The sequence below is a fragment of the Bombus fervidus genome, chromosome 1 (assembly GCF_041682495.2).
Source record: "Bombus fervidus isolate BK054 chromosome 1, iyBomFerv1, whole genome shotgun sequence".
Lineage (NCBI taxonomy): Eukaryota > Metazoa > Arthropoda > Insecta > Hymenoptera > Apidae > Bombus > Bombus fervidus.
The window spans coordinates 16,259,377-16,286,181 of record NC_091517.1 but is presented as its reverse complement, the minus strand read 5'-3'; the positions used below and the strand labels follow the sequence as shown (position 1 = coordinate 16,286,181).

General features: G+C 37.8%; 1 protein-coding gene and 1 long non-coding RNA gene across 8 annotated transcripts in view; one reads left to right on the top strand and one right to left on the bottom strand.

Annotated features, from left to right (window-relative positions):
• LOC139988537 (uncharacterized) overlaps positions 1-4,813 on the bottom strand; it is a 74,721-nt gene extending 69,908 nt beyond the window's left edge. The window contains exon 1 of the long non-coding RNA XR_011800159.1: positions 4,128-4,813. This is a non-coding gene — a long non-coding RNA (uncharacterized lncRNA). The remainder of the gene's footprint in view (positions 1-4,127) is intronic.
• Positions 1-26,805, top strand: part of Kug (FAT atypical cadherin kugelei) — a 496,927-nt gene that overhangs the window by 338,048 nt on the left and 132,074 nt on the right. The gene's annotated exons all lie outside the window — the stretch shown is intronic.

The following is a 26,805-nucleotide window of genomic DNA, read 5'->3' as shown; positions in this document are numbered from 1 at the left end:
TATATGTACAAAAGAGTGTTGCGATAGAAGCAGGAGGAGGCAGAGGGGAGAGATATATAAAACGCTAAGGGAAGTTGGAAATAGGTACGAAAAGTGACGAAGAAATGTGCGAGAAGGGAAGGTAGAGAGCAAGAAAAAAGCAAGGAAATTTAGAAGAGGACTAAAGGGGAACAAATGATGGGGATGGGGAGGGCAAGAGAAGAGAAAAAGAGAAGGAACGAGGAAAAGAAAAGCGAACGGAAACAGAGGGATGAAAGAAAGGGATTTCAAGTGGGGAAAAGGAAAGAAATAGGAAAAGAGCAGGACAAAAGGATGAAAGGGGGAATAGAGAGAACTTTGTCGACAACTATCGCTGGCTCGGAGCCCTGCAGGCACTGGGGAAATATGCGCTGTGATCGGAACGTGTATTGTATATCAGCGTAAAAATCGCACGACAGAGATGCCGAATCGATTCCCGCGGAACAAATCACGCTCTCTCCCAGGTTCGTTTCTTGCTCTTGCACGGAGGTGTCTCGCGAAAGGGAGAATTGATTTCACCCCGGTCGTGTCACTCGATATTCGCGATAAACGCCGCGAGAATACTTTATCTAACGAGCGCTGTGATCCTTTTCGATCGAAAGAAAAAGAGAAAAGTAAGAGGAAAACTTTGTACGTAGTCGGTGTATAACGTGGTTCGGATTATTCGAGTTACTTAAATTCGAGTTTGCGTTCGAATAAATGGAGTTACATGACTTGAAATCGTTTGAATTCAGATAATTTCACTTTAAGTGGATAGTTATTGTTAGTGGAAAATGGATATCTGAAATAGCCTGTGGTTAAACTCGATTTGGTTTAGAGAACTAATATTTGGGCGAGCACGAAACTGGAAATAGTAGGGAGAACTTAGGCCTCGCTCGAAACTTGAAAGAATATTTCAAGCGAAATAAAATAACAGGTTCACGAGTTGTTTAACTTTGTATCATTTGGATTCGAGTAACTTGACTAATTTGTATGAAGTGTAACCGGTAACGAATCACAACGTTTTAATAGAGAATAATAATAAATTGTACATCCGCGTTAGAGAATGTATAAAGGTTAGCGTCTGAATTATGCAATATACCTGGTAAATACACCTGGCTTATTAACGTCTCGTATCCTCTATTATATCGTACACGATGGAACATTTGAATGGCGAATACTTGAAATCCTTATTCGAAGAGCATTCCGGAAATTGCAAGGGTCCTATCGATCTTCCTTCTTCTCTTTCTAAAACAGCACGATCGATGTAATTGTTTCTTCAGCCACGACTCGTGAGAGGAAAAAGTACCAGCGAAAACGTACGGTACGCGCGAACACGTAGCCGACCGGCAAACTCATTAAGACCTTAAGTGCCGGATTAAACAAACCTTCCCGAAGAAAGCAAGCAGATTACAGGCTTGCGACGATGTAAACGAGTTGTTTCACGAGGTGTATATGTATACATAACTTCACGTAAGATACGTAATTGCGAATTAGTTTTCTTCAACGAATTCCTCGGTTGGCCGCTCGATAATCCTCGTTTACACGCATGATAACTATTATTAATTTCCTGTAGCCTAGTTGGTCGATACGGCGCCGGATCAGCACGAACCCTAACCGAAGCGAGAAGTACTACATATGTACATCCCGCTGGCAAGCTCTGTACGTAGACATAGCTGTATTTGATATGAAACGAAACGCCTATAAAGAAACTGGCTTCCATTAAACCACGCGTATTCGACACCGATAGCATTTTCGTGTTCAATTTCCTGGTCGATCCACTTTTTTCTCGTCTTTCGGTCTCCGAACGAGCACCAACATAGCGAAAAATACGCCGAGGCCATTCGATGAGTTTTTTAAGCTCTAGACATAGCTATATCTCCGGAGGACCTGCTGCGCGAAATTGATATTGTAGGAGTGGTTGGTTGAGCTGCCGGTATGCGAATAGTCTTTTGGTTTTCCGGTTATAAATTATAATAAAATTTCTCTGACTGACTGAAGATCGAGAATAAAGATATCGTGGCGCATTGGTATCTTAAGGGAAATATGATAGAAGTTATTTTAGAATCACATGTTACGGGTTCTACGATGTTATTGCAAACATATAAAAACTTTTCCCTATGGTAATTCCTTGAGTGGCATCGTATAATAAAAATCTAACAAACATGGAAACATGGAACTCAAGTTTCATAAAAGAAATTTTCAAAAAATATATTATTATTTTCTATTACGTCAATCAAAATACATATACCTTCAGAGTTGAAATAAATCTATCCTATCGACAAAATAGAGAAATGAAATATCAACGAAATTGTAAAATTTATTACTTGACTTTAAAGCGAGCATTTTAGCACAAGTTTCGAGAATCATTGCAAGAGACTCGAGCGTTTTTCCGCCGCAATGGCGATAGTCGAACTTTCTTTTTACGTACGAGTATCGTGAGTCGAGGATATCGTCCGCGACACTTATTATCAGAATCATTGAAAGTTCCCAAAAGTCGTAACCCAACGGGCGTATTTCATCCGTCATGGCCAACCGCGGACCGTTATACCTTAACGATCCTATAAATGGACCAAACAGCGAGACCGCGGAAGCGGAACACTTCTAACGAGTTTCATTGAAATTCACGAGAATCCTGGCTGACCCCTCCATAGTACGATGCCCGGCGGAACTTTCGAATAAAATTACCTTGGACGCACAGTGAATCGCGAGTGTGGCAAAAGGATGAGAGCAGAGCGTGTTCGTATCGGTATTTCGAGAGCGTAGAGAAATTCATCGGTGGAAATTCATCGATCGTCGTTCATCGATCATCATCCACCAATGACGCGATGACAATTGGTGCCAATCGAAGCTCTAGAGCTGCATATGGTCGCCCAAGAAAGTCTCCTAATGAAAGATGGCGTGCTAACACCGCGAACAGCAGAAGGATGTTGCACGAGTAACAGAAAATAAACGAAATTTCGTTTCGAGCTGAAATCCGTTGTGTCAGCAGTATTTGAATAGAGATATCTCGGGTGATAAACGTGTGGATAAGAATCTCTGTTGAGTAGTGACTTATTAAACTTTTTTATTTGAAAATTCCTGAAATTCTCAAGATATTTATATCGAAATTTTAATATCTTATATTTGGAATAAAACGTCAATATTTGCTTAGGATTACATTTAAAGTTTAAACATGATGAATGGAAAAATAAAATCAGGAATTACGCAAGCCACGCCTAAGATTAAAAGTATCTCACAGCACCTTGCTATCTAACTCTATGAATACGTATGACGCATTCTATCTTTGTACATGTATAAATTTATTAGAAATGTGATTACTCATATTCAAATGTTACTTGCGCAGCATTTTACCAGAAGTATTTTATTTCGTAACATAGTGGCACGTACTTATATACTTATAAATTATAGACGAGTATTGATAAATAGAAGTATTAAAGTATATTCATATCGCTTGCAACTTTGTTCCGCCACATTCTCGATAACCCCATGGAGAGAGTCGTTAGATCTGATAACCGATAAACATAATATGCGTGTTACACGATAATGCCACAGGGGGTCATGGTCTTCTTTGAAAAACGGCGCCAGAGTTGCACAGCGAGATACTGTTGCAGAGCTTAGGCCCTCATTCTCATACGTGCTATATGTGACGTATAAATATACCCGCATAAATTCCCATCCTCTTTTCCAATTGCACGTAAGTACGAGATTTTGATTCGAAACAACGTGCATTCCATTCTTTGAGCGTTTCAAGCTGTACGTTACACTTCTAGAAACATGCCTTAAAGGTAAATTTTTCGTAGCCTTAGACCGCATTCTTACACGTACGAACCGTTACTCTGTTTTCTAACTGCACGCACGTAAGAATATAATTTTGACACAGAACAAGAGTCCCACTTTGCACGTTACGTGTACAGAAACACGCCTTAAGGAAACGTTCTTTCATTCTTCTTAACCTAAACGATTCTCGGAATTCCGTTATTTCAGAGTTTACATCAAACTACTGTATTTTGATTTACAATTCCGAGTATCGTACAACACTTAAAAAAGATAAGCTTTCAACGTGTGATTTACTTTAAAAAATAAAGCTTAACTAAAGCTAAAAATAGGGATTAGCATTCAACACTCACCAAAAGTCTAATCATGTTGAACGTTGTATTCTTTCACATTGCGTGTAGCGTCAAAATTGATGTCTATAGAAAGGTTCGACCTTGTTTATCGTCCAAACATTACAGCGATGGAAATTCGGCTTTTTCAGTCACGTAGTGGCTCCGGTTCTACCCGAGGCCCAACAACACTTTCACAGTTCGGTATTCTCCCATAGCGCAACTGTATAACGCGATAATCGCATCATGCTCGACACACAATGGCGGATTAGTTGCCGATTCTCCCCACGGCGTACAGCCAGTTAGTTGAAACGGTTGCACAAGCAAATTGATGCGTGATCGTCACATTGTTCCCGGAACTAGTCCTCGGAGACAAATACGGCAAGATTTCGCGATGCCGTTACATCACAATCCTATGCACAGATCCGACAAAAATTTCTTAATTTATCTGCTAAACTGTAAGGTGCTTCAATCGTTAAGTATAAGTTGTGTATGTCAGATGTGTACAACTACATATACGTTGTTTATTGTTGTGCGGACGCAGCGCTCTATGACTAGCGTTCGTTTTGTAAAACACACCTTATAACAGTAAGAATCTTATTCCCACCATAATAGTGTTGGATCCGTATAATTAAGTACGAATACGTGCGTTGCAATCGAATGTCGACTAATCTTTTCAGGGAAATATCGTATTTACTTGGTCGTTCGAAAGACGATACTGGACATCGCGCGACCGCTGGTGATATTTCATCTCTTAATGTTCCTCGATCGAGCAACGGAAGATTAACCGTCGAATATGGCTGCTGCATAGATATTTCAATACGTATAATGGTTTGATGGAGTACACACAGACGTTAGTAAGAGGATTACTGAAATACACGGAATGGAAATGAGGTTAGGTGAGAAATGTTATCTCGTAAGATAAGCCGCCAAATGTTACCGTATTTTTCCTGCGTGGTTATATACCATAGTCTGTATCTTTTAATTTCTTCCGCCATTTTCTTTTCTAAGACGTTCTCTCACTGACATCTACCGTGTCCTCTCGCAAACATTTATTGCATATAAACTTTAAGTACCGTATTCCATTTTGAAATCCGCTCAAACAGTGTCTGTGAATTCCATAGAAATTATTCCGGTAAGAAACATCCTTCGAAACTAGTGCTCGCGAGTGCAAGCCTCCCGGCAATTCATAAGTCGATTTAACGAGATTAAGTGGCAGGGGACGGCGTGATTCGTACATACCGTGAGTGACGAGACGCATGGCGTCGAGAACGGTGTCATTCGATCCGACGTGGCTCGTTGATTTGTTCGATAAATGAAATTTACGAGGTACATATAATGTGCGCGGAAAGTGGTGACGAGCACCGAAACAGCGGATCAAGCGATTTTTCCGAGTAGCATCGTCTAACCTCTTCCGAACGACACGACGACGACGATGACGATGTTGACGAGAAGAACGGTGTCAATGGACGAAAACGCGAAAGGCGAGAGAGAAGAGGGAGGAAGGAGAAAGATGGGCAGCGTGTACCAGGTAATGTATTAATGGGATGCAGAAGCAGCCGAGTTACCCAAGTAAGTGTCATTAATCTTTCGCTGGCGCCTCGCGCGCAAAGTGTCAGCTTGTATGGGTTGGTTCGTGGTGCGCGTCCATAGGTGTCGGCTGCATCGACCGGAAGTCGAGACAGTCCGACAAAAGTGTTCCCCTCCTTCAGATCGGAACTTTTTGCTGGTAATTAATGACAGGTCATGAAACAACGGCGCATGCAAAGAGATCCGTTAAGTGTGTACTAAACGCAGCTTTGTGAGCTGCTCGAACGGTCGAGCATCGAAGTGACGTTGCACCGAGAATAGAATGTGGGCGTTTTGCAAGAATGTGAGGATCCCTTGGACGAAGGGAGTGTATAAGGTGTTGAATTATTTTAGGTAAATAACGATACATTATTTTAGATGTGAAGGTGAGGGGATGCGAATGTGTATAGGGATTTATGTTGTTACTTGAAATACTGAAGTAGAAAGTAGGTTCTTGTAGTACGTAGTATGTTGGTCTACATTGATAAATCGGGTGATTAAGCGTTGCTTAAATATGGAAAGCATTTAAAATTAGAAATTTACATCAAAGCGAGTAAGGATCAGCCTTGATGTATTGATATTTGTACAGAAACAAATTCAAACAATTTTGTCAATATTACTAGTAAATTTTAAGAGAACACTTCGTAATTGTATATTTTCTATTGTACAAAAGTCGAATAAAATATAGCATCAATTTTCAATAAAATTTTCCATATATGTGAAATCATCACAGATCCAACGCATATATATGTTAGCCAATAATATTGAAACTTTTATAGCTGAATCAAAATCCAAATAGGTCGTAGAAATTCCTCTTGAAAGTTCTACAACCTAGGCCATAAAGATCTCTCGAATAGCTTCTGCAGCTGGATGTTGATCGTTGGAATTTTCAATCATAAAAAATAGATGCATCGAAAGCTGGATAAACTCAAAGTATGGCATTATAAGGAAAGGACAAAGAAAGAGATCCTCTTTACACGTCGATGATAATATGTATCGAGAAATTCTCGATAAAGTTAACATTGGTCGGCCGACACATAGCAGTTACATATTACATTCGTGCATTTACAGACAGATTCGATACGGTTATCTTTCATTCTGACGCAGATCGCTCGAATTGATAGCGTATGATCCCAAGGAGAAAGTATGCCGCCATCTGTGGTTTTATCCTTCGAAACAAGGCTCGTTAAATATGAGCCTGACATCCTGGCGAACTTTCGCCATTTCGTCGGTCCTTCAAGATTTAATAAAAGCGTTTAGTTGTCTTTGCAAACCGCCATCTCGTTCCAATCACTTTATGAAGTCGCGTTAATCCTGTAATATTTGCCAATTTTTATATCTTATAAAAAAGCGTAACTTTTAGAATATGAAGGGGTTTGATAACTTTTTCGCAAAAACGAATTTTTATTATAAATATCGGGATGTGATTCATATTATTAACGAACAGGGTTTATAATATAACCAATTTTAACATCTTACAGTTTTTAAAGGTGTTGCGTAGGTTAAACAAAAGTTTCCAGATTCGAAGAATATGATGTCGAAATGATTATCAACAAAAATTTATGAGAAAGATTTACATATCTCAGAAGTTAGTGTCTACACTTTTTATACTTTTTGAGATTGAAATTGCATTTAGAGTTAACCCTTTTAGTGCGATCGAAAGAATTGTACCTAAGCGAAGAATATCGAACCAGTTTGATGTAATTTGGTAAGGTTTGAGAAAATTATTATCCAAATTTGTGGAATATCTCACACAGGGCTTCTGAAGAGAAATTCAACCAATTATATCGTTTTATAAATTTATTTTGAGATAAAGTTCTCTCGCGATGCAAATTGTAAGACGCCATCGCATACGTAATGATGTATCGTTATTGGCACATTTCGCAAGTGTTGCTAACAACGATATATCGTTGTTCAACGCTAAAAGAATTAAACAAGAAAGTATTATACGATTAATGGGTTTTAAAATTATTTAAGTAACTCGTACTATCGAAAGTAAATTACTTACATATAAATTCCACGTAGATACATATATTCTATCGGTAAATAAACTCCTGAAATACAGTTTTAATTATAAATTTTTTCCATGATATTGCAAGATATTTGCCATTTTTAGGATTCAAAAAGTTCATTCACGCACAACATTTATATGCAAAGCATATTTTCAACGTCTTTTCCCTTTTCTTGAAATTTCGATTTTCAAATGATATTCTTGGCGAACGAGGAGTGGCAACTGAGGATCACAAGTGTAAATAATGATTTGATCGCGAGGAAGAGGAAGGGAAAGATGGCATATTCGCGACATGGTGCAACGCCTATCGCTTTTTATGCTTCCGGTGGAACTTCTTTGGATATAGGAAGGATAACACGCGGTATAAAAGTGCGTTCTCGTAAAAGTCAATATTGTAGCGCACCGTGTGTGTCTGTGTATCACTTCTTTATGCTGTAGATGCACTTTTTTGTAGCGTTTCAATAAAATCACTTTATTTAATCCGGATTACTTCTACAATATCCCACGAGCTACCAAATTTTTTGGAGGCAAGGGTCTGTCTAAAATATTATGTCAGATCAAGTTTCTATCGCGATTTGCAAATTCTAATTTATACTCACCTCCGACTATAGTAAAAAAAAAGGACCTATTAAGTTTGAGTCTCCCGATTTCCAGACGTTTCATGTTACGGTGTACCTTGAAACTTTTCGGCAGGGTTACTGACAGATCCGACTACCAAATTTCAACCAAGCTTCTGAAAGTTGTTTTTGAATGCAAAATTGTTAGCGTTCGCTGGATATAACGCGTGAATATAAAGAAGAATTAAGGTTGCATATTTTATATGGCGAAATTAAGTATTTTGCAGTGAATAAACATTCTCTTATGCTAAGCACCTTTATAATATAATATCCGCTCAATGAGCTTTATTTAGAGCTTTATTTACAAAGTACATACATATTTTATACATAAAAGATAGTTATACGTTACTACTATATCATATATTATTGAATAATTCATACAGTTGATCGTAATTACAATTTTTCTTGAAACAGGAAACCTCAACCAAAATCACTGAACATTTAAACGATCGTCTTACGTTCACCCGAATTTCTTCCAAGACTTCGCAACATATATACATCCACGATCCGCTGCAACCATAAAAGGTCTAAAAGTTAAAGTCCTAAGAGGATTATACAACGGGAGGATCTGTCGCTTGGAGCAAATTTAAATCGCACATTCGATCCACGAATGGCGCGTTTAATTATCTTCAGCCATCTAAATGTGACAGCGTGCATGGCAACGTAATAAACTAGCCTCGATGTGTTACGCCGATGCATTCGGTGCGGTTTTATTTGCCCAAGGAAATCTCGAAAACCGGCTCGGGTATAGCCGGTTGGAGGCCGCTCCAATTCCGTAATAAGATCTGAAATTCCCGGGAGACTCCGACCCAATTTCCGTCTCGGCACAACGCGGTTTCATGCCTTCAACCGCGAGCGGATCGTTTAATTCGCTTCCTTCGACCGCGGGATTATCGCGTTATTGCTCCAGTTATTTCGCTATTCATGACCCAGAGGCAAACTTGTCTGTGTCGAAGGTCTTCTCGATTGCTGTCCTGTAAGTTCCCCGTGTACTTTTTTCCGATTGATTCTTTTATGCTCATCCATTTCAAGTTGGTCGAATGTTACTGTGGTCCTTGATTCGTAGACTATTGATGAAAGTTGGATGGAAATGTGTTGCTGCGTTCCTTTTTTGCAATTGATTCGATGTTAATGTAATGGCAGAGGGAAGATAAAGGTTGATTGAATGTAATGGATGAGGCGTGGACTTGCTGAGGAGAGGTATTGTGTGTTCAGGTTGATGAAGGTCTGAAAGTAAATGGAGAATACAAAGCAGTATTAGGCTTCATGGTGTTGATTAAGAATATTTGAGGTATATTCTTATAGTAATCGTTGAGGTTGGGAGTTATTTTTGGTAGGTGGTTAAATATTAGATTTCTGAAATTTACCTTTTAAACTTTTGAAACTTGATCTTTGTATAGTATTGGGATTTATATATTTTATATTAGGTTGTCCTAAAAGTTTCTTTAGAAGAAAATAATATATGGACAACATTTTTTGTTTTAATGCAAACGAAACGTGTCCTACGATAGCTAGAAGACGATCGAAGATAAAGACCACAACATTTGACAAATTAGGTTTCATGTTTGTATCAACATAGCCAGATAAAGCAGCTGCCTACAGATAGACATTTTTGGGACAACAATATAAATATTTATTTATGCATAGTATTGATTACTAATTCGTATCTGTATGAATCCAAATATTTATTTAAAGACGATGCCTCTTTCTCAGGGAACATTCTCAGATATATGAACCTACAAACTCACACACTTTGCACACAAAAAGCATTTAAAAATTTTCTGTCCGTATCTTGCGATTATCTTCAATAGACTTTCTCAATTAGAAATAGCTATATTCACTGGTTTACCACCACGATACCATAAACCATGTATCGAGTATACCTGACAACATCCTCGTTACTTCGTACCCGATTTTCTTCTCGTTTCTCCAGGAGCGTGAAGCAAAGGCGGTGATTTTAGTTGGAACGTTGCTGCAAGGTTGAGAAGTATTCCCCAAGTACAAGGATACTCCTTTCACTTTAACAGCAGGAGCTTTGAAACTCTAACCTAGCAAGACGCGTTCGCTTTATAAATACCAGGGTATCGGGTTCGCTGGTGAATTTATAGCCGAGAATTTTGCGGACTAGAGATTACCTGGAAGCTACGGCTTCATTCGATCCGTTTCTGAGGTAGAGACCTTTAGTGAACCTATAGCAGATGTTCTTAGTAGATTTTTGGAAATTTTAAAGTTGAAAGTAGCTGAGACTTTTTACATTTTTCTGTCTATCTCTATCTCATGGTATTTTTAACGTATTAAAATTTAATATTTTTCTTTAATTTTTCTTTTTTGAACGTACTGTGAGTTCTTTCAAAATTCTTCTTTTTGGATCGATTAGAATTGTTTCTAAGAATTTCTTGCTGGTTGAAATTTAGATGTTACTGACTTTTATTGTTCAAGTAATTATATTTTATTTATAGTCTCGTTACTAGAGACGAAAATTACTACAATAAAAACACCTAATGAGGTCAGTTGATTGCCAAAGCAAACAACTAGACGCGCCGCAATCGTGACCAATTCAGACACAGAATAATTTCAAAGGGATATTCATTAAGAATGGAAATCAGTTCACTAAACTGTACGAAATGAAAGAGCCTACATACATAATGCACATCGAGCTTTATCCAAGATTGCTTCTATGGGAAACACTGTTAATTTAGTCCATGAAATTAACTTTATGAAACTTCAGAGTTCTAAATTCACATCTACAGGCCCTACCATGAAATCACATTAAAAATTCTGAATTAGAAAATCCTCTTTAATTATTACGCAAATTCTTAAATCAAGGGAAGCAAACAAAAAGAAAGACGCAGAGAGGGAGCAAATAGGGAGAATTTTGATAAATATTCTAGAGAATACAGGAAGGATAGATACTGCAAACTTCCGTAATCGTCGGTTCGTTCGTTTTCCATGGATAAAAGAGGAACGACAACGTTCCCGTTGAACCAGTTTCAGAATTGTAATATCCAGGACGGGCTAATATTTACCGAGCTGATGCAGCACGCGATATATGCTCCCTTTCGGTTACGATTTTCCAGAGTAGAAACGGGCCACTCTTAAACAATACGACCACCGGTAACCACGTTCGTTCGCCGCGTTTATTGTGATTGCAGTCCTCCGTGAAGTCGTTTCGCGACGTCGCTAACTTATGCGAATATATTAGCCTGACGGTAATAGTAAAAATTAATTTCGTGTCTCTCGTTCCGTGACCGACCTCCTCCCTCTCTCCCAAGACTTCCTTCCAAGGATGATAATCACGTCGTTCTCCTGCAAAAATGCTCGTCCATCTTCACTCCGTTGCCGATGACAATGTCGGTTAACCGACGGCATTCCCCAGAGACGTGGATACAACGTTGAATTACCTTTCAATGTAGCTGCTACAGAACGAGAACGTTTTCAGTGGTGGAATCGTTTCGACGTAATTTGTTGCTTTTCAGGACGTGGTCTAAAGGTTCAAAGGTTAAACGATTTTGTAGGATTGTTAAATGCCAGAGGGAGATTTGATTATCGTACAGGAGAACGACGAGGCTGAAAATTTAGGTTTAATGTACGGGTAATACGTCGCTCTGAGAGGTTTTGTGATATTCCTGGCGCTTTCACTTTGGTCTAATTAGATAATGAACGCAACGATCCTCATTTATGACTCTTCTTAGCTAACAAATTTATTGAAAATGATGAACTGTAGCTCTGATCTACAGTGACTACAGAAAGTATTTACACGCATCCCTATTTTTCAATGAAGTATTATTTCATCAGATTCTATGTATTTCGTTTTTATAGTCATTTCGAAGTATTAAATAATACAAAATTTAATATACTTGGATCTAATTAATCGGCGTGTATATTCTATAATAGATGCAATGGTGACACAATACATTTTTTAGCCAGATTAATTTCTGTAAAATACGTATAGCTTTGTGTACTCAGATTTTGAATTTTAAAGCGAGAATTTTAAGAAAAGATACAAAGTGAGAAATATTATTATTCATATTAGAAAATCTGTAAAATCAAATCAAGGAAAGATCATAGATCATACTTTATCACTGCTGTTCACTCTGCACTCTATCGCTTAACTATTACACATGTTCATCGTATTCCCCTTTAATTTCCAATTCTTCCTTTGCAAGTTTCAACGAAATGTACATACATTTAATCCTTCACCCATGAGATTCCCGCGAATTTTATGCATAATGCGTGCGTACAAAGCCTGGTCGCGGTCGTTTAATTAAACGCGTAACGATCGCGGCGACGCCGATGGATCACGCGCGACGCGAGTCAGGGTCCAGCGTGACCCCCCGGGGCGGCCTGTTCCGCTTTCTCCCTTCCGGCGTGTCACGTTCCTACGTTCGGTTCACCGGCGGTCAACGAGTTCCTTTAACTCCGGTTTCGCCTTTGTTTCGCGGTCTGAAGCACGTGCTCCGTGACTTAGCGTCATAGTTTCCCTTCGGTTGAAGAGGAAAAAGGTAGAACGCGAAAGTTCATTAAATAGTCCTTCAATATACGCTTCCGAATCGAATGAGAATTTCAAAGAGAGCCGCCACCGTCGACGACCACCGAAATTCCTTCGTTTATTGCGTTGGAACGTTACGGCTCGTGACGCGCTCGAAACTTTATAGGTGGTCCTCTACGGCCTTCAATTTGGATCTATGTAGGTATACCGAGCTGTACAGGGTGTCTTATTGTATGTAGGACCCACTTCAGGAATTGTATAGCCGAAAAGAATCCACTACGGTCAATTCATTTATTTGGAAAGATTTTATTTAAAAATTACTTACAAATTTCGGAGAACACAAGAATGCATTACAAAAGTCCGGACCAATGATAAGAAGTCTATGATCTTATCTTTAAATATAATGTATGCAATTATTTTGAGCATCATCTGTAAAGATAATCAGATAACAGATGAAGAGACAGAAGACTCGTATTTCAACAAATAGAACGTATATATGTATGTATGAATCTTTTTCACTGTGTGTTCAGATGTCTAATTATATAATTTCTGAAGTAGAACCCACACATTGCAGGACACCCTGTATATGTAGATATCCTTTGACAGAGGAGAAAAACGAGAATCTTCATTTTTCGACGTCCCTTTATCTATCTCGTTCCTCTTCTCGTTTATCCGAACTGATGATTCAGATTGGCGAGACTTTGCTTTATGGCGGAAATGCCACTTCGAACAATGTTCCAAGGGGATGGCATCTCGAACCGCGATGTTTGTCGAGTTACATTCGGATTACGGTTTGTCCGTGGCGTGTCGTCCACTCGAGTGGAAACCAAGCAGTAAACTAACGTTTGCGGTGCCATTGGGTTTGTTACACGACGCTTTCGTGTTTGCCTTGCCCTGAGGAGACTCGACGATATTTCTCTCAGTTTAGATTCGAGCATTTTACCTGCTGCGCCGTTTTGCTTTGGTTAGATGTTTCGTCAATAAGAAAATTAATGATATTTTTAGATATAGATACAGAAGATGACATTTCAAAATATCTATATGGAACACAAGTGTCGTAGCAAATTAGTACATACATAGGTAATTGGAACTGAAGTTAATCAATTTACGAGCTTTTTTCATATTTGCATTCAGTCTTGAACATCAATGCGTGTATATGAAATTCCACGAACAACTAGAGTTAAATGGCGGAAATCAAAACGAAACTGCATGGTTACAATTCAATTTAACTCAGGAAAAGAGTTATTCTCTGTATTTTTGGTGAATTCAGTGAAGATTAATTTGAAAAAATTTAGAGAACCTCGGTGATATTTCATTCATAACTTCGAACGATTTTGAAAAATCGGTTTACAAATAACCCTTTGCTTTCAATGAAATAAATTCAAAATTGAAATAAAGGCAGAAGGACAGAGATAAAATTAGCTAAAAACGATGAACCTATGGAAAATCAAGTTCGTACAATTGCGTGTATCAATTGCTAAACATCTTTCTGACGCTCTCTGGCTACCCGTACCGTGTAAATAAATTAATACCACTTAATCGATCGTAAACGCCGTCGACGATAAAGGGGACATTTGCGAAAATTCATTTCAGTCGATGGCACGCCGTGTTCGCGTTTAGAGTGAAAAAAGAAAGATGTAGAGGCGTAACGTTGCAAACACTATATTTCGAGGGGTCCAACAATATTGGTAATCAACGTTATGTATCACACTGTTAGCGCGTTGCAACCGAAACTGCGTTTTCCAATTAAAACTGAAAAAAGAATGGTAAGAAAAATGAGGCCCATTCACTGTAAATGAAAATATGTCGACCGTCAAAAGGTAATGGTTTATATATGTACGTATCTAGGTATAACTTTGTCTTTCGTTATGATGCACGTGAAAGAATCATTTAAAGAATATTTACGCTCCAAAGCAATATTCAAAACTAAAATTTAGACATATTAATCAGGAAGTCAACATTTCGTTAAGGTAGATTTACTTGAAAGTGGAAAGTAATGTGAAATTAGCTAAATCTGTTAACCTTGTTTGTTCCTTAATCAACAAATTTCATATATAGTCGTAAAATGAAAAATTAATAAGAACAAATTAATTAGAATTTAAACAGTTCTTATAAATACGAACATATATAATACATATGGTAATTTATTTTTAATAGAAATGAAAAGAAAATTCCTAAGAAATTATTATATTCAAAAGAGTAATAGTCTGCTTCAAATATGAAATTAAAAGGCTCTACCTTCTAACCAGAGATCCTCAGAGATCTAGAGATCTAGATCCTAGGCAAGAAATTCAAATCGAAAACGCAAAACGTAAATCGTACAGTGGATGCATGCAATTAGTTGAAACTTGCTAAAACAATTTCTGGAATTAACGGGCGGTAGAACCATCCATCCGGTGACGAGAATTCCAGAAACGTTCGTTTGTGTTTAAACTGTTTAAAGTATCAAAGCGACCGCGTAACGTGGATTATTAACTTGGCGTGCCAGCCGATTACAGACTGTGTAATAGTATCGCGGGTAGCTGAGCAATTTTTTTTCGCGGTGGAATGTAACACGCTCAAATGGCGGAAATTAAATTAATCAATAACATTACACACTCTTTGATATTTTACTTGCAATAATGGCCGGCCATAGGGATGATTCGTTTCGTTCACGGACTATTTGAATTCCAATTCTCTTTTATATAGTCATGTGACAAGTTTACTACGTTATGATCGTACTGAATGTATAGAAAATACGAAATATAATCATTTAATTTAACTGTTATGAGAAAAAGGAATTGAAATACTATATTTTCTTTGAGAAATTTGTGGAGATTTTTCGTTTGGAAATATGTTTTGTGCAGTTATATTCGGAGATTTAAATGTTTGAAGTGCACGTATGCATTTGAGTTGTAATAATAAATTTGGAGGCCAGTGGCCTGGAAAGCTTCCGAAATAACGCTCGTTTAGAATGCTAATTCGCGTGTGTTTGACAGATCCCAGAATCGCGTGCATTGGAAAGATTCCAGAATCCTGTATGTTTGACGTAGGTATTTGGAATTTGCGCGAGTTCGGTAACTTCAAAGTTTCATATGGATTAACGTTAAGTCTTAGCTGAATTTTCATGAATTTTAATGAATCTTAATCGAGCTTAAATATGATGGATCTCTCTCTGATTGACGAATCACCAGATTTAGAGTTGGCCAGAATTCCAAAGTATTTGCAATATTAACAAATATGCTTAATATAAATTTAATACAAACATATGTCACGTAATATCCAGTGACGTATAACTGTAATAATAATATAGGATAAAATCATCATTGATATCTATTCATATATTTGTAATACTGTAATTGCATTACCTATATCCTGTCACGATATGTAACATTCAGTTAATTAATACTATTGTAATCAAACATGCCATCAAAATGATGTTCCGAATTTCATGGTACACAAATATTAATGTAATAGTATCCTAAATAAATGTTCGGGCTCTTTCGAACAACCTTATAAATGTTGAACAAATTCTTTTAATAAGTTTTCCAGATTAAATGCGAAAGTTTTCTCCGTAATAGCTTGTCTTCTTAGTTAGCATACATTGGCGAGCTTTCGTGCTCTAAAAAGTTCTGAAAGCTTTCACTGAGATACCATTGACTGGATCGTCCAACGATCTTTGTTGGCTCTCGTTGTGTTGCGTTGTCTTAAAGCTATCGTAACTTCAGCAGTTTCGCGGTTGTTTAAGGAAAGATTTTAACGTAATCATGCTTCTCAGTTTCTTCTCTGTCTGGCTATTCTCAAGTGTATTTTCTTTGCGATCTGCACACAAGCTCGGTCCACTGGCGTGGCATCTCCATAATTTTTTCCCACTCACAGGCGCGCACACACATTCCTCGCGACTGTTCGTCGCCGTGATCCCGAAAGTTATCTTCTAAAATTGCCTTTCCGCTTACACGACGCGAAACTTTTTTCCTTTCCTGCCTTTTTCGGACTTGCCTCTTCTTCCCTTTTCTTCCGACCGACGATCAAATTAAACTCTCGTCCGGACCGTTTGAAGTTACATATAGCAACCAACCCTCGTCCATTATATGTAAAAATTAGGATTCAAATGATCGTGTCCGAGACGTTTCCGTGCTTCAACGAAACTTTCCTCGTTTACGTTCGCGTATATCCTCCCTTAGATATTTACCTCTTTTTACTGCCAACCTTGTTGAAACTTTTTTACTTTTCTCCATTCCGTCGCATGGATTGTATGGTAGGTCACTGCGATTGCATAAGTGAAACGCAATATGACATTTCGATTATGGAATTGGAATTTTTTGGACCCAGGTAGTTTTCAAATATGTTTTTTATAACTACCGTACAGTAGATTTTCATCAAAATTTATTGTTAGATTGCTATATTCTTTTCTTTCAAAATAAATCATTCCAGTGACAGTTGAAAATCGTTTAGAAGCATTTTCTTACAATATATTTCAATAAAATATATAACATTGTTAGGAAATCTTTAAGTGCGAACGCTGTGAAAAGCGTCTAACAATAAGTAGATGTAGACGTTTGACGTTTATTGCAAATCCCATTTTGACAGATATTTGATACATACTTAAATTAATACTCTACATTCGTCAGTGACACAAATTGTATTCAAAATGAAAACCAAATTCTATATAGATCATTTTGAAGATCATTCATGATCGTTGGGTGTTATGAAGGGCGGTGCGAAATTGTTCACGGTAATTGAATATTTTTTTTCGCACGAAATCCTTTCGACGTGGTCAGTCAAGCGACGATGCACGCGCAGTAGCGGCAGTCACTAACGATCACAGCTTTTAATCAAACAAAACGTCCGGTTTGACGGACGTGTAAACATAGGGCTGTGAATAAATCGTGGAAAAATAAACGGGTCGGCATCCGAAATGCAGGCACCGCCTGGTTCGTCTATTCTATACCACGATCTCTCTCGTCTTTCTTTTTTCTTTCTATTTTTTTACGTCCATTATTTTGTTGTGTTGTTTTCTTCCGTTTATCAGCATTTTTTCTTTCGTGTTTTCGATAAAAAAAATTTCATCGATTACCGAACAATATTTTATCAGCGGGGCATTATGAAGAGAACGCATTCTCGCGTGTTTCATTCACTGAGGAAATGGAAAACTCCCGCGGATGATTGGCGAGAATTTAATTAATTTTTCCGTTTCTTCGGCATTTAACCCTCCATGGAAAAAGCTCATAGGGATGTTTTCACGGCCGATAAGGAAGCTCTTAAAGCGAACACGCATTCCACCACATTTTCTATCGTCTCGATGGCTGCTTTCGATGTGCTTCGCCGCATTTAACGTGCCTCGCGTCCAACGATCGTTGAGGGCGAATTTGACGAACAAATCGAAGTTTGGAATGCTGGGTGGATTATTGAAGCAACTCGTACAGCGTAGAAATAATTTAGCACCGTGGTTTCGCGGTGATTAATCTGTTAAATTGTTGAATTGACGTTAATGGGCATCGAGTGCTTAGCGCTGAGCGAGGCAATTAATCAATCTTCGAAACGGTTCAGAAATATCTTGCCGAGTTAGAGAAGCTCAAGGAGAATGAATTGTCTTTCTCTTTTGTCGAATATCTGCCACTTGCAATCTCTGAAAATATACAATGATATTATTATTAGTGTCAATCTTTTTATTTATATTTATATTATAATATTAGAAATTTATATTATTAGAATTAGTTGACTGATCAGGATTCGAGGAGTATTCAGAGGAATAAAACTAAGAGGAAGTGACATCAGAGAAAAATATCCGAATACATTCTGCATTCTTCAACTTAATCATTCTACTTATTTTCATTTTCTTCAACTCATATTCACGTTCTTACATCACCAGTCATTACATCTCGACGCTTTTTCGTAATAAAATTATTATTTTAAACGCAATGATCAAACATGTTTGTAACTCAATAAACTCTTCGAAAAAAAAAAAAGAAAAAAGAAAAAAACAGACCAACACAAGAAGCACAAAAATGAAAAGAACGGGTTCTCGCAAGATCTACCATGAACGATCATCGAATGGAACAATTTCAATTCGTATCAAAGCCACGTCGTCTCTCGAAGGATCCATCGGCTCAGTTTGGTCCCGTTAGCGTAAAAACCGCTAGAAGTAGCAGCGTGTCGAAACGGCGGATAGGTCACGGCAATAATCGTAAACAAGCATAGAGGTTGGAAAGAAGGAAAAACGATGCGGCGAAATCGCGGGCCATGGCGCGGTCATTCGTTTTAATTCGGTGTGGACCGCTCGATTGCAGGGAATTTTACAATCTGTCGGCCGCAAGAACGCAGCGAAAAAACGCGGCAGAACGAAAGGGAGAGGGCTTCTCGTTCGTGGGAACGTCGCGGCGAGAGTTTGCCTCCGTTCGAAACAAAGAACGACCGCGAAACTTAACACCGGTCGCGGAATTCAGACAGAGAAATGGAGCTCCGGCGTAAAACACGGCTCTGGACGTGAAAAATAGAACAGAAGGGTGGAGGGTCTTGCGAAGCATCTGGAGGTCGAAGAGTAGGAAGTTAGGTGGAGGTGGTTGCTAGGTGGTTTGAAATAGTGTGAATGAATTGGAATCTAGATCCTGGTCAGATTCTTTGGCCAAGTACTTTGAGAATTTTAGTACTGTGCAGTAGGACTCCAGTGTCTGAATTAATAGGGATACATTTACAGGCTAATTGAAAAGGTATCTATTCTTCTTTCTAATAATTATTTTGTACTTTATAAAGTATAATTCCAGTAAGGAAGGAATAAAATGACGAGGTGATGTAAATTTAATATTATTTGAACGTGTTATAAGTCCAATATTTTTCTTGCTGTTAAATCATCTAAGTTTTGAATACAATTGAGTAATTGGAACAAGATAATACGCATAATGTGCCTAGAGCTATAATACAATATAATACACGGATATTACTTTCTTAAATTTGCTACAATCCTCTGAACGTCCTCACTTAAAATTGCACCGGTGTATGTACTCGTGTAAAAATCCAAAACTAAAAGCCATTGTAAAGCTGCGGATGCAATCGAGAACTGTTTTAAATAAAATATCGGATTTCCTATTCATTCGTAATAACATTCGGCCAATCATTGCTCCCGAAGGGGACGAGTAAACGACGAACAGGGAACGTTTCACGGACAGTTGGTTCGCAGACACAGGCGGTCAGTTTAAACGCGAGCACACAGTTAGAATACGTTCTTCGTGTCTGACAATCACCGATGTAAAAAAAAAAGTAGGAAAGGTTTAAAAAAAGGAGACAACTAGAGATATAGAGAAAGAAAGAGACAAAAAAAGAAATGAAAGAGCGAACCAACTCGAATGAAATAACCGAACAATCGAACCTCGCGGAATCGTCGTGGAACCTTCAGCGATGCAGAAAATTGTTTACAACGTATTTTTTGTTTTTTTTTTTTTTGTGTTGTTGTTTTGAATTTTTTATATTTTTACACACGCGATACAAGCCAATTAGAGATGGGACGCGCTCATCGAGGGAAAATAATTATATTTGATGAGCACCAGCTGCACGTTTCGCGTACTTTCCAGTTGGATGTCGTTGTTTCCGCCCCCCATCGAAGCAGTTGATGCCTCCCTTTATGAGTTACCGTAAAAAGGGACACGTTCATTCACTCGCCGCGGAATCTTTTTTACGCCTCTCTTTAATTTTACTACTACTCGTACGATCGCACGCTGTAAAACGATTCACGACATTCGAAATCGAACAGCGAGAGTGGTCTTCCATTGAAAACAGGCCGTTTCTGTACGATGATCGCTGCTTCTGTACTTCGAAACTCGAAAGCAGTAAAAGAGATTTAGTGGGAACGAATGGATGATTTTAGATGGCATGTGAAATTTATTTCAATCGTGAATTAAGTGTTTGATATACACATTTTACGACGTGATGGAATTTTGTTACGTAATTTGATAGAATCGACGAGTAAACGTACATACATAAAAATATCGCGTAGAGTTTATTCATGTTTCTGCTCTATTTTTTTGCGTTATCGTTGCAATTTTATTTATGTTCGCTATGGTTATTTTTCCGTAATTATTGTTTTACGCAAATATTACAGTCTACGTATATTTTGAAATTTTTTTATCTAAATGTTTATATCGAAACTGTACTACTAAACTTTTTTACTACTTACTACTTTGAAAATGCAGTTTGAATAAAAGAATAAGAAAAATAAGAATAACATAGGATGATAAAGGGTTGTTAAGACTGAACAACAAACATTTAATTTTAATTTTCATCTTCATTCATGTTCCATTTGCCATTCAAATAATTTATTCATACTTATAATATTCTTTATTGTATTACTACTAAATCATATTCTTAAACCACAATCTTACATTGTTGAGATTATTAGATGTACGTGAATACAAAGAAACGCATAGATAAATTGTAAGGTAGAAAATATATATTTTAAATACTAAAGTGTAAATACAAGTCGGAATATAATGTGAGCTGATGCAGATCCACACGCTAGCAGCTTTACCCTATGACTGAAAACCCTGAAGCCATCGTCGCCTGTCTATTGTTTATGGTTTGCCTTCGACGCAGTCTTTTGTCTATACGCTGTCGATGGCTTTAGTGCTTGAAAAAACTAAAAGATCAGATGTATAGTTTTCTTAGAAGTGATGACCACTTCAACGTATATCAACCAATCTATCTATCTATTCAATATATAATACTAGCCAGTAAAGTTTTATCTGCAAAACACGGCCGATTATATTTTATTCAAATCACCTATAAATAAAACTACTAAACCTTGTTCATCGAAGTTTTGATCCAACTAAATTTCATATACGTTTAATAATCGAACGAATCCCATCGAACGTAATAATTTCCAAATATCCAAACCGCGAACGTCCTGGTCGAAATAAAATTCAACACTGATAAATCACTTTTTACCAGTGTATCAGTCTCTGAGCGGTTGTTGGTGGCTTAATCTCTAGAGAATCGCGTATTACATCGCGATAGCGAGCTTGTGAAATCAAACACGTCAGAACATACCAAGGATCACACACGAGATCGTTATAATTATCAAGCTTGTCGCTAATTGGCGTGTTTAATTAAAAATCGGTTAATTTTTAACCGCAGGTAATACGATTAAAATACGGATGGTAGCCTTCGAAACGCGAAATCGACCTTCTTTTCCTTGGATTTTCATGGCTCAGATTATTACATTACATGGGGAATTTTGTTCATTCTGTATCTCTATTGTTAAATGTTTCGAGACTTTATTTCGATACTGTACAATCTTTATCCTGAAACTATAAATCTTCTCATTATTGTAGCCAATGGTAGGAAAATTTAAATCGATAAAAAAGAGAAGTGAACGAATTGTTTGAGATACGTTTTCTAAATAATTGCACTGTTCCTTTAATTATATGTTTAATTTAGATGTCCATTCTTTCGGAGAATACGTACGTTGAGAAATAAGAAAATAAAACCAGATATCTTGAAGAATGTAATCGTTAAAATATTTTAGAATCCACTACTATATAAATTTGCTTAGATTATGAAATAATAAAAAATCTTGCCTGTAAATATCTATGAGAATCGGAGAATTAATGCATCGCTGAGAACGGAGTCGTAATTTAACGTGGATAACGTCGTACGTATTTACATTTTGCAAAAAAAAGATGGAATAGACGCGCATCAGTTTGCATAGGATCGGCAAATATATTCGCCACGAACAATTCCGCGGCAAAAAATCGACGGAGATCCGTGCGCCTGATGGAAACCGCCCTCGCGACCGGGGCAATAATTTCTTCATCAAAATTCGACGACATAATTCGCGACCGTGTGCCCGCTCGCACAACAATTGGCCCCCTTCAAAAGCAGAACGCCACTGCGACCGACCAGCGACCATTTCCATGTTCCATCATCCGCGCGTACCCGTGATTCGTTCTACGTTGGGAAATCGCTATCGAGGACCCACTAAAATCGAAGCCCCTTGTTGGGCGAACGTGTTTGAATCAACTTCGAATCGTCGAAAAAGAAGGGTTTACAGGGACGGCGAAATTTTCTTGTGAAATTGAACATTTGCGATTTGGAAGAATTTGATTGATCCATTGAAAATCAATGTAGACATTTTGGAAAAATTTAAATATTGTTTTGCCGAAATATAATAAGTTCAGTAAAGTAAAATAAAAGTCAGGGATACGAGAAAGATGTCTATGATTTGGAAAAAGGAATATTAAACCAAGAAGATTAAAAAGTAGAGTTCGGTAATGTAGATTAATGAGAAAAATTACTTATGAAATGTTGTGTAAATACAGCGTAAATTCTCGATGGGATAAAATCAGTGGTGCTTTTTTGTTATTAAATATAATTCTAGCATAGACCCCTTTACGCTATCTATATATCGTATATTTATGGTAACAATTTTTCCGTTCTAAATTCTCAAAGTGCACAATTTGTTTGAAACTATATTAAAGTACTTAACCAACAACCTCGAATAATAAACTACCTAATAAACTACCTTGGGCAACGGTTAGACGGTCGAGAGTAAGGAAATTACGAAAGTACAAGCTTCGTGCTCTGTCGCAATATTTTCGTTTATATAAAAAGATGAATTTTATAGCCGAGATTAGCGAATAATAATAAACACGGTCGAATATATCGAATAGATAATTGTAATTATTAAACGAGATCTTATGAAATGAAAAGTTTAATCAATAATTATGTACAAATATTTCATATACCTCTAGTATAGTATATACTTTCCATCAGGAAAATAGATTACGAATTTGGAACGAGTTAAAAATAGCCTCGATTTAGAATAGTATTGAACAAACGAATGAAACGTTTTTACACGTTCTCGATACTTAATCTACGTTAAATCATGTGCATACATTGCATATAAATTAACGATAAAAACTGTGGTAATCAATCGATTGCCGTAATTAACAAGCTCAAGTCCGGAGTAGAAAAGCTGATAACGGAGGAAATTACAGTGTAATCGCGGCACATGTCAGAGGTTAATAAACTTCGAAAGCCGTGGATTGGAAAAATTTATGTTCAACACGTTCGGGTAACGTGAAATATTTCGTGCACCTGAGGATCGTTACGAGGAAATCTATGCAACAGTCGCGACACCGTTAACGAGTTATAAAGAGTAATTAGGGTACTGGACTTCTTAGAAACTCTACGGTTGTAGACATAATAAATTACAACGCTCTAATGTCATTATACTCTTGCGGAAGACCGAAACCTGTAAGATGTAAAAACTTTGTAAAAAAAATACCATTTTTACTTCTGGACAGTGCAAAGAAAACAAAGTCAGGATACTCATCGATAGAGCCTCAGAAATTCTAGTTGACTCTCTCCCTCCACGCCAATTAGAATAAATTACTTCTCACAACGATAGCAAGGAGAGAAGCGCGATATACCGGGTAGGAAATCCGGATTGCTTGGTTCCCTTTGTTTCCCTGAATATTCATCAGTGTTCGATTCGTTCTGCGGGATTTAAATGGACTGCCGAACGAAAGAGAGGACGTGATCGCCGGAAGTTCAGCCGAATTCGATCGATCGTCGTATCGGGCGGCCACAGCTGCGCGATACCAACGGCAAAGATCGATAGATCACGCGTTATTCGACGCGTACTGACCCGCTAAAAGTGGATAGCGCACAGTTGTTAAACTCGGGAGAGCATAAAGGCATAGTATGTGCGCGCAGACACCGAGGAATCGTTCACGGTGGTTGAACGCTTAGACTAACAAGCTTACTGGTTAACTGGATCCCGATTGAGCGAAGTCGCGCGCATCTCGTGTCACGAATTCGCGAATTTTGATTGCTCTGAAAACACCCATACAGGCAACCTGTTACAAGCGTGTTGGTAGGCTGGGCTACTATGTTATCTTATTTAAATTTAGAAGATGTCGAATAGGAAATATTCGCAAAATTTAAATTAATCAACCCCACTTTTTATTAATTTTTTAATTTTACTATATAGACTACAAAATTTAGTATTCAGTGCCCAAGAAATGAGTTAGTTCAGAGGATCAGTCGTCGCAACAGGATGATAAAAATAATGGTAAATTCGAAGGTAAATTTTAAAAACGATGATGCTTGTAACATTATCGCTTGTCTCTACCTTTTAATTCGTAGAATCGATAAACAGAAAATAGTTCAATTATAGTTAAATTTTTCTTAACTTTCCCTAGAATTCTTAATTTTCCAAACAACCTAATATTTTGGTATTAACTAAACTTCTACAACAGAGTGAAAAACATAAAAGACACATCGCGCATATTCGTAGTAAATTTATCATGTTCACTGGAAATCAGAAGATCAATCTCGAACAGCGCACATATATGGAGCCTCCTGATTCCCACATTTTGAGTTGGCGTACGAGCTTCAACTTTGGAACGGTATTCGACGACTTGTTTGGCAGTTTCCACCATGCAGTATTACTTTAAAGCGTGTCGCATGGTTGGTTCTCCCATCAGTTCCGGCAAAATGTCAGAGCCAAGAAACCTGTCAGCGTCGACAGATGCGTTGCGTATCCGCAGCGTCATATTGAGCGTGCTCGTTTCAACGGTGCTCGCGCGCGTACTCGGGGTTTCCGCGGTGAAATCTGAATACCAGTCGCCCTACTGAAGGTAACGGTGCAAAATTTCCGGCCGTGTGCTGCTAACCGGGTCCAAATTAATTTCTGTAACTGCCACAAACTCGCGGACCTTTGCTACCCGCTGTCTTAACCCTTTCATGACTAAGAAGTTCCATGTTGTCGTGTTCATGCTGATATGCGAATGGTGTACACGATACTTACGTCGCTATGAGTCAGATTCGTAGAGGAAGCTGAGAAGATAAAGGGATTTCTAAACATAATATGTGTAGATATTTGGTATAATTAAAATATTATAGCTTCGCGAAAAGTTTTCTTTTTCCAATATTTTTTGTAGACTGCTCGTGTTTCGTTGTAACTAAAATGCGAAATAATATTTGGCTACCTTTTTAAAAGTAAATAGTTAAAGAATGTAGTTTAAAATATATTAACGAATAGGCAGGTAATTTTCCTAAAAAATATTATATATTCACTCAATATATGAACAGAGATAAATATAGATCGCTAGTATTTTAATCTCGACAACTAAAAACTGTCCAACAACTAATATTTAATCATATCGTTTTAATTGCGAATTACATCGAATAAAAACAATTAAAATAGCGTGACAGATAAAAAAAAGTACAAAATTCGAGAAAGTAGTAAACATAGCAAAAGACAGGAAATAACAAAGGAATATACAGACAAGAAACGTACCGCGATTGCCTGTACGTGTATCGTCTAATTTCGCGGTGGCTAGTTTTATGAGAACGAGTTTTGTAGCAGCCCTTGCGCGTGTTACCCGCTTCTGCTCGTTCGCTAGGCTGGCGCGCGAGTCTTGATTACGTCGCTGAGTCACCGACAGTGTTGGAAATTTATGGCGCAGCGAACGATCAAATTTTTTTTCGTCCCTTTCTTCCCCCGCTCCCAACCCCCTAGAGTCGGATAAACGGGTCACTTCTGTCCATTAATCCGTTTTCGCGGCGTGCGCGTTCCACTTTTATCGGCGTTGCGAGATTTACAACGCATTCAATTGTCCATTGAAGGCAGGGGAACCCCGCGACGCGTATTGAAAGGCCGAGAATCGGCTTTTATGCGTTCCCCAGCCCCGCGAGGGCACTAGATAACGCTCAGGAAGAGTTGATAGTTATTAGACAACCATCTGCTGAATGAAATACGCGCTGAAATGATAAAAGGAAGGAGAAAGTTAGGGTAAATTTTGGCGGTTTCCTACATTAGAAATATTAGTGTAGTTTTTTGGTAGTAGATATACCTAAACTTAAAAATGTTCATTGAAGAATAATCTATTATTATTTTAAACAAGATATCGAGGAACGTTTATCTTCCTTTGAGCATGAAAAGCTTGCAAGTAATTACAAGTTATTAATCGAAGTTAATGCATCTTGGAAAGTTCGATGATTTCAGAACCCTATACGTGTGTAGTGTTGGTTGCAAAA